Source organism: Mobula birostris, chromosome 28 (assembly GCF_030028105.1).
Source record: "Mobula birostris isolate sMobBir1 chromosome 28, sMobBir1.hap1, whole genome shotgun sequence".
In the NCBI taxonomy this organism is placed as follows: Eukaryota; Metazoa; Chordata; class Chondrichthyes; order Myliobatiformes; family Myliobatidae; genus Mobula; species Mobula birostris.
The window spans coordinates 25834482-25851735 of record NC_092397.1 but is presented as its reverse complement, the minus strand read 5'-3'; the positions used below and the strand labels follow the sequence as shown (position 1 = coordinate 25851735).

The window sequence follows — 17254 nt, the reverse complement described above, 5'->3', positions numbered from 1 at the left end:
GCACTGGCTCTCGCTGCTTCTCATCCCAGACCGAACTTCGCAATCTGACCGTGAACTTGGGCTCTGACTCTGCAGGATGTAACTGTCATTGATATGGCCCTCACCATATCCACAGTAACTGCACTATCTTATATCGCCACTTCCTTCTGTCTCCCATGTACACAAAGGACAGTATATTGCGGCCAGTGAATGCACCATCCAACTCGCCTTTGGTCTCTGGAAGGAAACCGATGCAGTCACCGACTATTCGCCAGACAGCACTGGTCCACGAACAATTTTGGTAACTTTTGCCTGTACGTGATTCAATAAATTTCTTAAAGTTAAAAATGAGATGAAGAAACCCTGGTGGTTCCCCTGTGGCAGGGAAAGGTCAAGTCATGCAGTGCATTAGTGATTGGGAACTTGATAGTTAGTGGTACAAATAGGAGATACTGTGCACACAACAGAGACTCCAGGATGCTGTGTTGCCTCCCGGGTGCTCGGGTCAAGATCTATCAGGGTGTCTGCAGAATGTTCTCAAGGGGAAGGGTGAGCGGCCAGAGCTCATTGTGCATATTGACACTAATGTCATTGCCAAAAACGGGGATGAGCTTCTACAGACTGAGCATATAGAGACAGGAAATGGTGTGAAGAGAAGGACCTCCAAGGTAGTAATTTCTGGATTACTCCCGGTGCCATGGGCAAGTGTAGCTAGGAACCGAATTACAGCATAATTGAATGATTGATTGAGGAGATGGTGCAGGGGGCAGGGTTTCATGCTCGGATCAATGGAAACTTTTACTGGGCAAGGACTGATCTGTAGAACAGGGACAGGTTGCACCTGAACTGGAAGGGAACTAATATGCTGGCCGGGAGTTTTGCTAATGCTACTCAGAGGGTTTAAACTAGTTTTGCAGGGGGCTGGGAATTGGAACCCCAGGTCAGTAAGTGAAGGATTAGAACTGAAGGTAGATATCAGTGAAAGTATGGCCAGGCAAAATCAAATTAACAGGTATTATGAGACATATCGTTTCAATGGTGTGTATTTGAATGTCAGGAATATTATGGACAAAGGTGATTAACATAGAACATAGATCAGTACATGGATCTACAATGTTGTGGCCATTACAGAGACTTTGTTGAGAGATGGGCAGGGATGCACAATTAATCTACCAGGCTTTTGAAGTTTTTGAAAAGATAGAGAAGGAGGTAAAAGAGGTGTGAGTTGGGCTACCAGTCGGGGACAATATTACAGCTGCACTCAGGAGAGATCTAGTAGAGGGGTCAGACGCTGAGTGCATTTGGGTAGAACTCAAGAACAGGAAGGGAGCAATCAAACTAATGGGATTGTACTACTACCTAGTGTTGGGTAATGAGTCTATTCAGGTGGCTGCCCCCTCAGTGGGTGAGCAGTTAGCTGACAGGGACCACAACTCTCTCACTTTTAAGATAGTTATAGATAAGGATGGGGTATTTTTTAATCAGAGAAGGGAAAATTATGAGGGTATTATGCAGGGACTCAGAACGGTTAATTGGAAATAACTTTTCTTCTGGAAAATCCCTATCAGACATGGGGAGAGTGTTTAAAGATCAATTGCACAGAGTACAGGAAAGGTATATTCCTCTTAGGGGGAAGGACAGGGATGGAAAGAGAAGGGAAACTTGGGTGCCCACAGAAGTGATAAATTTAGTTAAGAAGAAAAAGGAAAAGTATGTCAAATTTTGGAAGTCAGGATCAAATGGAGTAGATGAAGGTTATACAGAATCCAGAAAAGAACTAAAAAAGGAAATTTATGAAAACAAGAGGGGCCATGAGAAGCCAATGGCAAGTAGAATTAAGGTGAATGCCAAAGTACCCTGTACAAACATCAAGATAAGAAGATAACTTGGGAGAGGGGAGGACACCTCAAGGATAAACAGAGAATCATTTGCTTGGATGTGCAGGATATGAGTGAAATACATCATAAGTACTTTGCTTCAGTATTTACCAATGGGGAAAGATTTGGACTCGGCGACAATGCTGCATGCATAAATATGTTAGGGAGTTTGGAGGGCAAGGAGGTAGATCCCTGTCTCAGAGGCCAATGTTAAGCTGCCTTTAAAGAGAGTGAACTCTCGCAAGGTGGAATGTCCCGATGGCGTACCTTCTAAGACACTGAAAACCTATACCAACTAACTGGCGGGGGTATTCAAGGGCATTTTCAACCTCTCACTGCTATGGGCAGATGCTTCCACTCGTTTCAGAAAAGCAACAATTATACGAGTGCCTAAGAAGAATAATGTGAGCTGCCTTAATGACTATGGTCTGGTAGCACTTACATCTACAGTGATGAAATCCTTTGAGAGGTTGGTGATGACACGACTGAACTCCTGACTCAGCAAGATCCTGGACCCATTGCAATTTGCCTATCGCCACAAGTGTTCAACAGCAGATGCAATCTCAGTGGCTCGTCACACGGCTTAACACCACCTGGACAGCACAAACACCGATGACAAGACTATTGCTCAGCATTTAATGCCATCATTCCCATAATCCTGATTGAGAAGTTGCAGAACCTGGGCCTCTGTCCCTCCCTCTGCAATTGAATACTCAGCTTCCTAACCGGAAGGCCACAATCTGTGCGGATTGGTGATAACCTCTTCTCTTTGCTGGCAATCAACACTGGTACACCTCAGGGGTGTGTGCTTAGACCACTGCTCTACTCTCTCCATACTCTTGACTGCGTGGCTAGCAACAGCTCAAATATCATCTATAAATTTGCTAATGATATAACCATTGTTGGTAGAATCTCAGGTGGTGATGAGAGGTCCTACAGGCATGAGATATGCCAACTAATGGAGGGGTGCCACAGCAACAACCTGGCACTGAATGTCAGTAAGACGAAAGAGCTGATTGTGCACTTCCAGAAGGGTACGACGAACGAGCACATACCAATCCTCATGGAGGGATCAGAAGAGGAGAGATGAAGCAGTTTCAAGTTCACGGGTGTCAAGATTTCTGAGGATCTAACCTGGTCAAAACATATCAATGCCTTTATAAAGAAGGCCAGACAGCAGCTATACAGCATTTTGAATTTAAAAAGATTTTGTAAGTCAACAAATACACTCAAAAACGTCTATAGATGTACCGTGGAGAGTATTCTGACAGGCTGCACCACTGTCTGGTAAGGGGAGGGGTGGTGGTGGTGGAGGACGGAAAGAAGTTGCAGAGGGTCATAAATTGAGTCGGCTCCATCTTGGGTACTTGCCTACAATTTACCCAGGAGATCTTCAAGGAGCGCTGTCTCAGAAAGGCAGCATCCAATATTGAGAACCTCCAGAGCCCAGGGCATTCCCTTTTCTCACTATTCCCATCAGGTAGGAGGTACAAAGGCCTGAAGGCGCACATTCAGCGTTTCAGGAAAAGCTTCCAGTCTGCTATCCGATTCCTAAATGGACTTTGAACCCTTGGACACTCCCTAACTTTTTAATATATATTATTTCTGTGTTTTTGCATGATGTTAATCTAATCAATTTTCCTATACTGTAATTGATTTACTTCTTTATTTATTATTATTTATTATATTATATATTTAATTTAGTTTTTTTCTTCTTCTGTGTTATGTATTGCATTGAACTGCTGCTTCTAAGTTAACTAACTTGATTCTTATTCTGATAATAAGGATAATGACACAATTGTATTGGAGACTTCAATATGTAAGGGGATTGGAAAGGTCAGGTTGGTGTTGATTCACAGGAGAGGGAATTTGTTGAATGCCGATGAGATGGCTTTTTAGAGCAGCTTCTGCTTGAGCCTGCTCAGTGAAAACCTATCTTTAGACTGCGTGTTGAGTAATAGCCCCGATCTCATTAGGGAGCTTAATGTGAAGGAACCCTTAGGAGGCAGTTATCATAATATGATTGAATTCATACTGCAATTTGAGAGGGTGAAGCATTACTCACATATATCATATCCCAATGGAATAAAGTGACTTACAGAGGCATGAGAGAGGACCTTGCCCGGGTGGATTGGAGCCCAGATGGATTGGAGGTTGATACTGGCAGGGATTACAGCAGAGCAGAGGTGGCTGAAGTTTCTGGGAATATTGCACAAGGTGCAGGATAGCTGTGTTGCACAGAGAAAGATGATCTCACATTGACAGGAGTACCTACAAGGTAGGATAAAAAAGTTTTTTTTCCGTTATATATCAAGTAAAAGGGAGTTGAGGGTTGTTATTGAACCAATGGCAAATGATGCTGGTAAGATAGTACTGGGGGACAAAAAATAGAAGATGAACTTAATGAGGACTTCACATCTGTCTTCACTGTAGAAAATACTAGCTATTGTGACGAGAATACACATAAATTAAGATGTTTGCTGGCCTGGGCCAGCACCAGAGGCATCAGCAGTTGGTCTGCCACCTGTCCTCAGGGGAAGGAGAGATAAGGCACACAATGAAGCAGCATCTGGAGATGTGTAATGAAGGGACGGGAGAGAGAGATATCTACAGCGGCTCCCCCTTTGAACCCTGAACTGTTTGAAGTGATGTACAGGCGATCTGGAGATGTGTAATGAAGGGACGGGAGAGAGAGAGCTGTCTAGAGCGGCTCCCCCTTTGAACCCTGAACTGTTTGAAGTGATGGACAGGCGATACCCCAGCAGGGGGATAAAAAGGGACCGGTTCGCTAAGGCAGGACACACACGACACCCGAGGTAACGAGACCCTGGAAGTGGTGCGCCTATCACAAGTCGATGGAAAGCTCTTGGACGGCTGATCCGGGGATCAGCCTTAAACGCACAGAGTGGAAAGGTACGATCAGCGGGAACCCGGTGTGTGTCCACCCTTGCTTGGGTGCCGGGTTCACTGCAGAGGATCGACCGCATCTGAATTTTGGGTCACAGTCGGTGACCTCAGGTGACATCGCAAAGGACCCGCCCGAAAGCTGCCTGAGAGCAATATCGCAGGTCTGTGTGTGGAAGCCGTTCTGAATGATCAGTCGTTCTCGTTCTCTCTCTCCCTCCGTCCACGTTGTCCATCGCCATGGCAACGATTACTGCGAACTGAACTGAATTGGACTGAACTTTGTGTCACTTTGAAATCGGTCATTTTCCCCTAGACAACGATAGAGCTTGATTGATCCTGTTATCTTAATTCTGTGCACATGTGTGTTTATCATTGCTGAACTGTTGCATTTATTATCCTTTCGATTACTGTGTTGCTTGTTTCTTTAATAAAACTTTCTTAGTTCTAGTAATCCAGACTCCAACTGAGAGATCCATTTCTGCTGGTTTGGCAACCCAGTTACGGGTACGTAACACTATGTACCAGAGGTTTGTGAGTGTCAGGGAGCAGGAGTAAATGCCATTGTTAATAAAAAAAACAAAAAGTGCTAGGCAAACTCAGAGGTCTTAAGGTGGATGTCACCAGGGACTACATCACAGATTCCTGAGAGAGGTGGCTGAAGAGATAACGGTCATGATCTTTCAAGAATCACTTGATTCTGGCATGGTCCCAGGGGACTGGGAGATTGCAATTGTCACTCTACTCTTTAAGAAGGGAGAAAGGCAAAAGGAAGGAAATGAGAGGCCAGTTAGCCTAACCTTAGTGGTTGGGAAAGTACTGGTGTCTTATTAAGGATGAGGTCTCGAGGTACTTGTAGAGGGATGATAAACTAAGTCACAGGACGCATGATTTCTATGAAGGGGAATCTTCCTTGATAAATCAGTTAGAATTCTTCAGGGAAGAAACAAGCACTGTGGACAAAGTGGATGTCACTTACCTGATTTTCAGAAGGTGTTGAAAAGGTGCCACACATTAAGCTGCATAACAAGATAAAATCCTAGAGCATTACAGGAAAGATACTCGAATTGATAGTGGAATGGCCGACAGGCAGGAGGCAGAGAGTGAGAATTAAATAAGCCTTTTGTGGTTGGCTTGCACTGACTGGTGGTGTTCCTCAGGGGTCTGTATTGGGACTGCTACTTTTCACAGTGTTTATCAATGATTTAGTTAATCAAATTGAAGGGTTTGTGGCAAAGTTTGCAAATGATATGAAGGTAGGTGGAGGGGTAAGTAATGCTGATGAAGCAATGTGTTTGCAACAGGACTTAGAGAAGTTGGAAGAGTAGGCAAAAAAGTGGCAGATGGAATACAGTGTTGGAAAAGGTATGATAATGAATTTTGGTAAAAGGAACTATAGTGCAGACTGTTATCTAAATGGGGAGAAGGTTCAGGCATCAGAGGTGCAGAGGGACATAGATGTCCTCATGAAAGACATCAAAAAAGTTATTTCATAGGCTGAGTCTGTGGTAAAGAAGGTAGATGCAATGTTGGCGTTTATTTCAAGGGGAACAGAATACAAAAGCAAAGAGGTAGTTCTGTGCCTTTATATGCCACTAGCCAGGCCTCACTTGGAGTAAGCTTTTGGGCCTCATATCTTAGAAAGGATGATAATGTTTGATTTGTCATTGGAGACAGTCCAGCGGAGGTTCATGAGGATGATTACGGGAATGAAGGGGTTCACATATGAGGAACATTTGTCAACCTTCAGATGTACTCACCGGAATTGAGAAGAATACGATTCATCTAAATGAAACTTACCAAATGTTGAAAAGAATAGATAGGGTGGATATGGAGAGGATGTTTCCCATTGTAACGCGCTGTAAGGGTTCACTGCTAATGGAAAGGTTTTTTTGTAATGTTCACTGCTGGAGTAACGGTTTCTCTGTATCAGCAATGTTTGGGTTATGGCTGGAGATAACAGGACTTGGATGCATGTTAGCCAATCAGGATTTTGTTGCCCTGTCTTGTGATTCTGGAAGGGTGTGGAAAAGTTAGGGCAGACATACTTGGAGATAGGATTACTATGTGAAACAGTGGGTTAGCCATTGCAAAGATCGGGCTGAGAGAAGGGCAGGACTGATGGTTAAACATTCCAGGATTCAGATGATTCAAACAGTCCAGAGAGAGGTGAATGATGTTGGGGAGCTGCACTGCTGATCAGGCAGAATGTCACAAAGTTGAGGTCCTCCAAGATGCTCATCCCGTAAGACAATGTAGGTAGAAGTCAGAAATACGGAAGGTGCAATCACTGTATTGGGATGATACTGTAGGCCTACCAACAGACAGTGAGAGAGATTAACATATGTCAGCAGGTTATGGTCTGATAAAATATCAATAGATTTGCTGTACTGGGGTGATTAATCTCCCCAGAATTACTAGGGCTCCCTTACTGCCTGAGGCTTGGATGGGGCTTTATTTGTTAGGTGTGTTCAGAAAGGTTTCCTGAAACAGTATCTAAATGCTCACCAGGGAGGGGGACATACTTCACTTAGTCTTGGTAATAAGCCTATAGAAATGTTTGCAGTTTAATTGGGAAAGATTTAAGGATTATAAATCTGAAGGGTTTCAGATGGTTATTGATAAGGATAGACCTACAGGTCGATGAATGTAAGTTTGTGGATGGCAAGTTACATGAGAATTGGCAAGGAATCTTAGAGGGTAGTCTGGGAGTCAATGTTCCCGTTAAGTCCATCTGACATGTCAGAGTCACTCACAGTCCAGTCGGTCAGAATTCCGGATTTCTCTGTCCATGTTAGGAAGGTAGAAAAGGACGGGGACTTTCAGGAACTAAGGAAGATGAAGGATATTGTATTTGTTTAAAAAAGTAGGAAGAGTCATATGTCAGATTTAGGAAACTGAAATTGGACAGGGCATTGGAAAAACATATAGGAAGCAAGAAACAAGTCAGACTGTGATTCAGAGAAATGGCTTATGAGGTGAGGTGTACTCTGCGAAGTCAAATTTCAGAGGTTTTCTTCAGAATTCCTCTCCCTGTTGCATAGCTGTAATGACAGTTATGGCAGAGCCATTTTCTGCCTGAGAATCTGGGAGATCCTGGAGTCGGTCGGTGTCACTGATAACTTCATATGAGGGAATTTGCAGTAGCTGCAGTTCCTGACTGAAAACGTGATGGAAATGGAGGTGGTGATTGACAATTCGAAGATAGGTGGAGGGACAGGTAGTGTTGCAGAAGCAGTGAATCTGCAGGAGGACAGTCAGATTCGGAGAATGGACAAAGCAGTGCCAGATGCCGGGAACTGTATGGTCATGCGTATAAGCAGTAATGGTGTAGGCTATTTTCTAAGCAGGTTAAAAATTCAAAAAAGCGGATGTGCAAAGGGACTTGGGAGTTCTCCTGCAGGATTCCTAAAGGTTACCTTGCAGCTGAGCTTTTGGTAAGGAAGACAAATCAAACATTATCAATCATTTCAAGAGGACAAGTAAACAAAAGCAAAATTTAATGTTGAGGCTCAACAAGGCATTGCTCAGACCATACTCAGAGTATTATGAGCAGTTGTGGGCCTGTTATCTCAACAAAGGTATCCTGGCATTAAAAAAGGGTCTAAAGAAATTCATGTGATTGATTGGTGAAAATAAATGTTAATGCTTGAGGACTGATTGGTGACTCTAGGCCTGTACTGACTGGAGTTGATTAGAAATAGGGGGAATTTCATTGAGACCTATTGAATATTGGAATACAAATATAGACTGGATGTTGAGAAGATGTTTAATCTCTCCACCTACCAGTATAGAGTGCCCTCCTGCTTCAAATTATCCACATTGTCCCTGTACCAGAAAAGACCAAGGTAACATGCCTCAACTGGCGTCCTGTCACACTCACCACAATAACAAGCAAATGCTTTGAGAGACTGGTCAAGGATTACATCTGCAGCTTGCTAACACCCAAACTGGACCCCCTACAATTCCCCTACCGACATAACCAATCGACCGATGACGCAATAGCCCTGTTCAACACACAGTTCTTACACATCTGGAGAAGAAGATTGCTTGTATAAGAATGCTGTTCTTGGAGTAAAGTTCAGCATTCAACATCATAATTCCATCCAGGCTTGACAAGAAACTCAGAGACCTCGACCTTGACACTGTCTTGTGCAGCTGTATCCTGAACTTCCTGTCAGACCACCAACAGGTGGTAAGAGTGGGCTCCCTCACCTCCACCCCTCTGACTCTCAATACAGGAGCCCCTCAGGGCTGTCTTCTGCGTCCCCTCCTTTACTCCCTGTACACCCATGACTGCATCGTCACCCACAGCTCTCATCTGCTAATTGAATTTGCCAACGACTCTTCATTGAGTGGCCTTATCTCAGACAATAACGAGGCGGCCAACAGAGAAGAAGTCATCTCTCTGACACAGTGGTGTCAAGAAAAGAACCTCTCCCTCAAGGTCGCAAAAACAAAGGAGCTGGTTGTGGATTACAGGAGGAATGGAGACGGGCTAGGCCCTATTGACATCAGTGGATCTGGGGTTGAGAGGGTACCTAGCTTTATGTTCCTCAGCATCCACATCATCATGGACCTCATGTGATGGGTACACACCAGCTGTGTGGTGAAAAAGGCACAACAGCACCTGTTTCACCTCGGACAGTTTACAAAGTTTGGCTTGAGCCCCAAAACCCTAAAAACTTTCTACATGGGCACAATTGAGAGCATCCTGACTGGCATGGGAACTGTACCTCCCTTAAATGCAGGACTTTGCAGAGAGTGGTACAGACAGCCCAACGCATCTGTAGTTGTGAACTTCCCATGATTCAGGACCTTTACAAAGACAGGTGTGTACAAAGGGCCCGTAGGATCACTGGGGACCCAAGTCACCCCAACCACAATCTATTCCAGCTGCTGCCACCTGGGAAGTGGTACTGCAACATAAAATCCGGACCAACAGGTTCCGGGACTGCTTCTTCCACCAGGCCATCAGACTAATTAATTCAGACTGATTTAAGTGTATTCTATATTACATTGACTGTTTGCTTTATTAAAAATTATTATCAATTCCTATAATTTCACATTGCACATTTAGATGGAGAAGTAACGTAAAGATTTTTACTTCATCTATGGAAAGGATGTAAGAAATAAAGTCAATTCAATTCAATTTATTCCTGTAGTGGAGGCGTCTATGACCAGAGTGCACAGTCTCAGAGAAGAGGGATATCCATCTAGAACAGAAATGAAGAGGAATTACTTCACGTTGTGGGTAGTAAAACTGGAATTCATTACCACAGACAGCAGTGGAGGCCAAGCCATTCAGTATAAAATAAAGGTTGATAGATTTTTGATTCGTCAGTGCATCAATGGGGTGTGTGGAAAAGGCTAGAGAATGGTGTGAAGCGGGATTAAAAAAAAACCTCAGCCATTCTGGAATGGTGAAGCAGACTGGATTTGGTTGAATGGCCTAATTCTGTCACTACCCCTTGTGGTCCGATCACAGCCATAACAGATACGTGGCTGAGGGAAGGGCAGAATGGGCAGCTAAATCTTCCAGGATACAAAGATGCAGGGAAGAGGGGAGGAGGAGTTAACAACTTGAATGCAGAGGACATAATAGTGATCTGTAGGGAGAGCATCATTCTTACCTGAGTTGTCTGGTGAGGCCCTATCAATACCACTTAGATATAAGGATTTGGTATTATAGAAACCCTAACAGTCAGCAGGAATTGGAGTCACAGATATGTTGAGAGACTGCAGTTGTAAACATCATAAGGTAGTATTAGAACGAGATTTTAACTTTCTCATATTGACTGGACCTTTCATAGTGTAAAAGGCATGGAGCTGAATTTGTGAAATGTGTTTAAGAAAGTTTCCTTCATCAAGACAGAGATGAACACTGCTTGAGAGGGCGCAACACTGGGACTGCTTCTGAGAAATGATGTAGGTAAGTGGCAGAATTGTCTGTCGGTGAGCAGTCTGGCTCCAATAACCAGAATTCTCATAGATTTTCAATGGTTGTTGTGAACAATACAATCCATTAAAAAGTTAAGTTCCCAAACAGGACCAGAACACAGTTAGGAGCTATTAAGCGCGATCTTGCAGTGGTTGACAAGAAAGATGCATCTGGCAAGTAGGAAACCTATAAAAGTGTGATGTCAGGAGTTTGGGGCCTTCTTGTTCCTTTTAGGGTAAAGAACAAGGCTCACTGGTTGATGAGAAATACCGAGGCCATGGTTGAAAAACTGGAAACAGCCTGCTTACATTTACTCTTGAGCCCAAAGAAATTAGCTTCAGTCACCTTCACTTGCCCCATCATTCAACTATTTGCACAAGCAACAAACTTACTTTCAAGGCCACCTCATCGCATATTCTCGATATTTATTGATTATTTAATTATTGTTCCTTCTTTTTGCATTTGCACTGTTTGTTGTCCTCTGTAGACAATAGACAATAGGTGCAGAAGTAGACCATTCGGCCCTTCGAGCTTGCACCGCCATTGTGAGATCATGGCTGATCATCTACTATCAATACCCGGTTCCTGCCTTGTCCCCATAACCCTTGATTCCCCTATCCATAAGATACCTATCTAGCTCCTTCTTGAAAGCATCCAGAGAATTGGCCTCCACTGCCTTCTGAGGCAGCACGTTCCACACCTCCACAACTCTCTGGGAGAAGAAGTTCCTCCTCATCTCTGTCCTAAATGACCTACCCCTTATTCTTAAACCATGCCTTCTGGTACTGGACTCTCCCAACATCTGGAACATATTTCCTGCCTCTATCTTGCCCAATCCCTTAATAATCTTATATGGCTCAATCAGATCCCCCCTCAATCTCCTTAATTCCAGCGTGTACAAGCCCAGTCTCTCTAACCTCTCTGCGTAAGACAGTCCGGACATCCCAGGAATTAACCTAGTGAACCTACGTTGCACCTCCTCCACAGCCAGGATGTCCTTCCTTAACCCTGGAGACCAAGACTGCACACAATATTCCAGGTGTGGTCTCACCAGGGCCCTGTACAAATGCAAAGGATTTCCTTGCTCTTGTACTCAATTCCCTTTGTAATAAAGGCCAACATTCCATTAGCCTTCTTCACTGTCTGCTGCACTTGCTCATTCACCATCAGAGACTGATGAACAAGTACTCCTAGATCTCTTTGTATTTCTCCCTTACCTAACTCCACACAGTTCAGGTAATAATCTGCCTTCCTGTTCTTGCTCCCAAAGTGAATAACTTCGCACTTATTCACATTGAACGCCATCTGCCAAGTTTCTGCCCACTCACCCAGCCTATCCAAGTCACCTTGAATTCTCCTAACATCCTCATCACATGTCACACTGCCACCCAGCTTAGTATCATCAGCAAACTTGCTGATGTTATTCACAATGCCTTCCTCTGAATCATTGATGTAAATCGTAAACAGCTGTGGTCCCAATACTGAGCCCTGTGGCACCCCACTAGTCACCACCTGCCATTCCGAGAAACACCCATTCACTGCTACCCTTTGCTTTCTATCTGCCAACCAGTTTTCTATCCATGTCAATATCCTCCCCACAATGCCATGAGCTCTGATTTTACCCACCAATCTCCTATGTGGTACCTTATCAAATGCCTTCTGAAAGTCAAGGTACACCACATCCATTGGATATCCCGTGTCTATCTTCCTGGTTACATCCTCGAAAAACTCCAATAGATTAGTCAAGCATGATTTGCCCTTGGTAAATCCATGCTGGCTCGGCCCAATCCTATCAATGCTATCAAGATATGCCGCTATTTCATCTTTAATAATGGACTCTAGCATCTTCCCCACTACTGATGTTAGGCTAACAGGGCGATAGTTCTCTATTTTCTCCCTCTTCTTAAAAAGTAGGATAACATTAGCCATTTGCCAATTCTCACGAACTGGTCCTGAATCTAAGGAACATTTGAAAATGATCACCAATGCATCCGCAATTTCCAGAGCCACCTCTTTTAGTACCCTAGGATGCAGACCATCTGGACCTGGGGATTTGTTAGCCTTCAATCCCATCAGTCTACTCATCACCGTTTCTTTCCTAATGTCAATCTGTTTCAGTTCCTCTGTTACCCTATGTCCTTGGCCCATCCATACATCTGGAAGATTGCTTGTGTCTTCCCTAGTGAAGACAGATCCAAAGTACTTATCAAATTCGTCTGCCATTTCTCTGCTTCCCATAACAATTTCTCCCAGTTCATTCTTCAAGGGCCAAACATTGTTCTTAACTATCTTACTTCTCTTCACATACCTATGTTACGTACCCCGTAACTGGGTTGCCAAACCAGCAGAAATGGATCACTCAGTTGGAGTCTGGATTACTGGAACTAAGAAAGTTTTATTAAAGACATAAGCAACACAGTACTCTAATAGTAAGGATATTAATGCAACAGGTTAGCACTGAATAAACACACATGTACACAGAACTAGGATAATAGGAACAATCAAGCTCTGTTGTCGTCTAGGGGTAAATGACCAGTTTCAAAGTGACAGAGTTCAGTTTAGTTCAGTTCACAGTAATCGCCGTCGCCGTGGGAGAGAGAGAGAGAGAGAGAGAGAGAGAGAGCGAATGAATATTCAAATCGGAGTCCAAACAGACCTTCAATATTCCTCACAGTCAGTTTTCGGGCGAGCCCTTTGTAATGTCTCCTGAGGTCACCAACTGTGACCCCTCCATTTCAGATACGATCATTCCTCTGCAGTGAACCTGGCACCCTGGCAAGGGCGGACACACACCAGGTTCTCGCCGATCGTACCTTTCCACCCTGTGCGTCTATGGCTTGGTCCCGCGACAGCCCTCCAAAACTCCCACCGACTTGTGGGAGGCGCACCGCTTCCAGGGTCTCGTTACCTCGTGGTGTCATGTGTGCTGCCTTAGCGAACCTGTCCCTTTTTATCCCCCTGCTGGGGTATCGCCTGTCCATCACACTTCAAACAGTTCAGGGTTCAAAAAGGAGCCGATCTTGACAGTTCTCAGACCGGTGTCTCCTTCCGTTAAACTCTCTCGTCTCTTCATTAACATTTCCGAATGCTGCTCCATTGTCTTCCTTATCTCTCTTTCTCCTGAAGACAGGTGGCAGATCAACTGCTGATCCCACTGGTGCCAGCACAGGACAGTTAACATCTTAGTCTATGTGTACTTTTTGTAACCCTCTTTTGTCACACCTAAAAAGAAAAACTTTTGCTATCCTCCTTTATATTCCCAGCTAGCTTGCATTCATACCTCATTTTTTCTTCCTGTATTCTCTTTTTGGTTAAGTTCTGTTGCTCCTTAAAAATTTCCCAATCATCCATCTTCCCACTCATCTTAGCTCTGTTATACTTCTTTTTTAATGCTATGCTATCTCTGACTTCCTTTGTCAACCACTGTGGCCACTTTCCCCACTTTGAATCCCTCCTTCTCCAGAGGATGAACTGATTTTGCACCTTGGGCATTATTCCCAAGAATATCTGCTATTACTGTTCCACTGTCTTTTCTGCTAGGATATCCGACTAGTCAACCTTGGCCAGCTCCTCCTTCATGGCTCCATAGTCTCCTTTGTTCAACTGCAATACTGACACTGCTGATCTGTACTCTGATTGAATGTCCTAGGTGGATGGAATTTCATTGATTCTGTTATAGTTATTATTTACAGATTTGTTGAATAGACAAGAAAATTAATCGGAGTTATATATAGGGACATATATGTATATTGAACTCTTGTCTAATATCTTCAACTCTTCCTTCCTTTTTAAAAGTTCCTTCACCCTGCCATTCCTTATCTTCCTCACCAGGACAAATTTATCCCTAACATCTTGCAAACTGCAAGGTAACCTTCAGAAATCCTGCAGGAGGACTCCCAAGTCTCTTTGCACCACAGTTTTTGAATTTTTAACCCGCTTAGAAAAAGGCCCACATCATTACTGCTTATATACATGACTATACAGTTCCCTGCATGACATTCTATCTGCCACTTCTTTGTCCATTCTCACAATCTGTCTGTCCTTCTGCAGATTTCCTGCTTCCTCAACACTACCTTCACCCCACCTATCTTCGAATTGCCTGCAAACCGGAATGAAAAGCCATTAATTCTGTCCTGCGACATGAAAGGAGGTGACCCAGCAGTCCCGAGCACCCGTCACACCTGAGCGCATCCACCTCACCTGTCAAGCCGCTTGCATCGAGTTCAACTCATTGTCTTTACTCTCTTTTTTCTCTACTCCTGTCTATCCTGTTTACCGAATTAGCTCTCATTGGCGACAGTATTATCTTCTGCTCAGGGTCACACTGACTGCAACTCACATTTACACTATTCTGCACATCACTCACAAATCTACAGGATACTGGTCCCCCTCCAGTTCAGGAGCAATCCACTTCTTCTGTACATGTCGCTCTACCACAGAAGACATTGCAATGATCCAAGAACTTCAATCTTGCCCCCCTACCTCAGACCCTCAGTGACATATTCACCTCAATCATCATTCTATTTTTATCCTCACCAATATGTGGCACAACGTGTAATCTAGAGATCACTGCTCTGAAAGTTGAGCTTTTTAAGTTCTCTCCTAATTCCCCCTATTCACTTTGTAGAAGTTCAACCCTCTTTTTACCATGTTTTTTTTTTGGCATTTGATAAGGTTGTCCCATGCAAGGCTCCTTTAGACTGTATGGAGGCATGGAATACAAGGAGACTTTGCTTTGTGGATCCAGAATTGGCTTGTCCACAGAAACAAAGGGTGGTTGTAAACGCTTCATATTCTCCATGGTGGTTGGTGACCCATGATTTTTCACAGGAATCGATTCTGGGACCTTTCCTGTTTGCGATTTTTATAAATGACCTGGATGAATAAGTAGAATGGTGGGTTAGTAAGTTTACTGATGATACCAATGTTGGGGCTGCTGTGCATCGTCTGGAGGGCTGTCAGTGATTAAACCGGACATCTATAGGATGCAGAACTAGGCTGAAGAGTGGTAGACGGACTTTAGCCGAGAGAAATGTGGAGTGATTAATTTAGTATGTCCAATTTGAGGACAGAATACCATATAAATGGTAAGGCTCTAGGCAGTGTAGAAGATCTGAGAGATCTTGGAGTCCGTTTCGATAGGACACTCAAAGCTGCAATGCAGATTGACAATGTTTTCAAGAAGGCGTATGTTCTGTTGGCATCATCAACCGTGGGATTGAGTCCAAGAGTTGTGAGGTCATGTTACAGCTATATAAGACCTTGGTCCGACCTCACTTGCAGTACTGTGTTCAGTTCTGATCACCTCACTACAGGAAGGATGTGGATACCGTACAGAGAGTGCAGAGGAGATTTACAATGATGTTGCCTGGATTGGAGTATGTACCTTATGATAATAGGTTCAGTGAACTTGGCCTTTTTTCCTTGGAGTGACAGAGGGTGAGAGGTGACCTGATAGAGGTGTGTAAGATGATGAGGGGCATTGATCATGTGGATAGCCAGAGGCTTTTTTTTCCATGACTGAAAAGGTTGACCAGAGGGGGCATAGTTTTATGGTGCTTGGACATAGGTACCGAGGGGATGTCAGAGGTAAGTTTTTCACACAGAGGCTGCTGGGTGTGGGAAATGCACTGCCAACGGTGGTGGTGGAAGTGAATACAATAGGGTCTTTTAAAAGCCTCTTAGATAGGTACACGGAGGTCAGAAAAATAGAGGGCTATTCAATAGCAACATTTTTGGTGGTCTCTTGAGTAATGTACATGGTTAGCACAATATTGTGGACCAAAGCACCTGCACTGTGCTGTAAATTTCTATGTTCTGTATGTACCAGGAGCACTTGAGAATTTTCTGCAGCTGCTCCGACATGTTCCTGATTCTGGTTCTCTGGAGACAACATAACATCCTTGTATAGCCACTGAATCTTGAGTCTTCTCTTGAATACGGTTCTGCCTGGGTGTGTTGTGGATAGTGTGGAGGGCTGTCAAAGGTTACAATGGGACATTGATAGGATGCAAATCTGGGCTGAGAAGCAGCAGATGGAGTTCAACCCAGATAATTGTGAGGAGGTTCATTTTGGTACATCAAATATGATAACTGAATGGTAAGACTCTTGGCAGTGGAGGAACAGAGGGTTAGGGTTGCGAGGTGGTGTGGTCTGAGTCCATAGAACACTCAAAGCTGCTTCACAGGTTGGCTCTGTGCTTAAGAAGGCATACTGTGCATTGGCCTTCATCAATCCTGGGATTGAGTTTAAGAGCTGACAGGTAATGTTGCAACTATATAAGACCCTGGTCAGACCCCTCGTGGAGTACTGTGCTCAGTTCTGGTCACCTCACTATAGGAAGGGTGTGGAAACTTCCTTACAAGGATGTTGTCTGAATTGGGGCGCATGCCATATGAGAATAAGTTGAGTGAATTCGGCCCTTTCTCCTTGGAGCGACAGAGGATGAGAGATTACTTGATAGAGGTGTACAAGATAATGAGAGGCATTGATTGTATGCGTAGTCAGAGGCTTTTCCCCCGGGCTGAAATGGTTAACACGAGAGAGTTTTAA

The 17254-nt window shown here is 44.0% G+C and overlaps 1 protein-coding gene across 1 annotated transcript in view; it reads left to right on the top strand.

The window, feature by feature from the left end:
• LOC140189166 (uncharacterized) overlaps positions 1-17254 on the top strand; it is a 751862-nt gene that overhangs the window by 53304 nt on the left and 681304 nt on the right. The window lies entirely within an intron of this gene.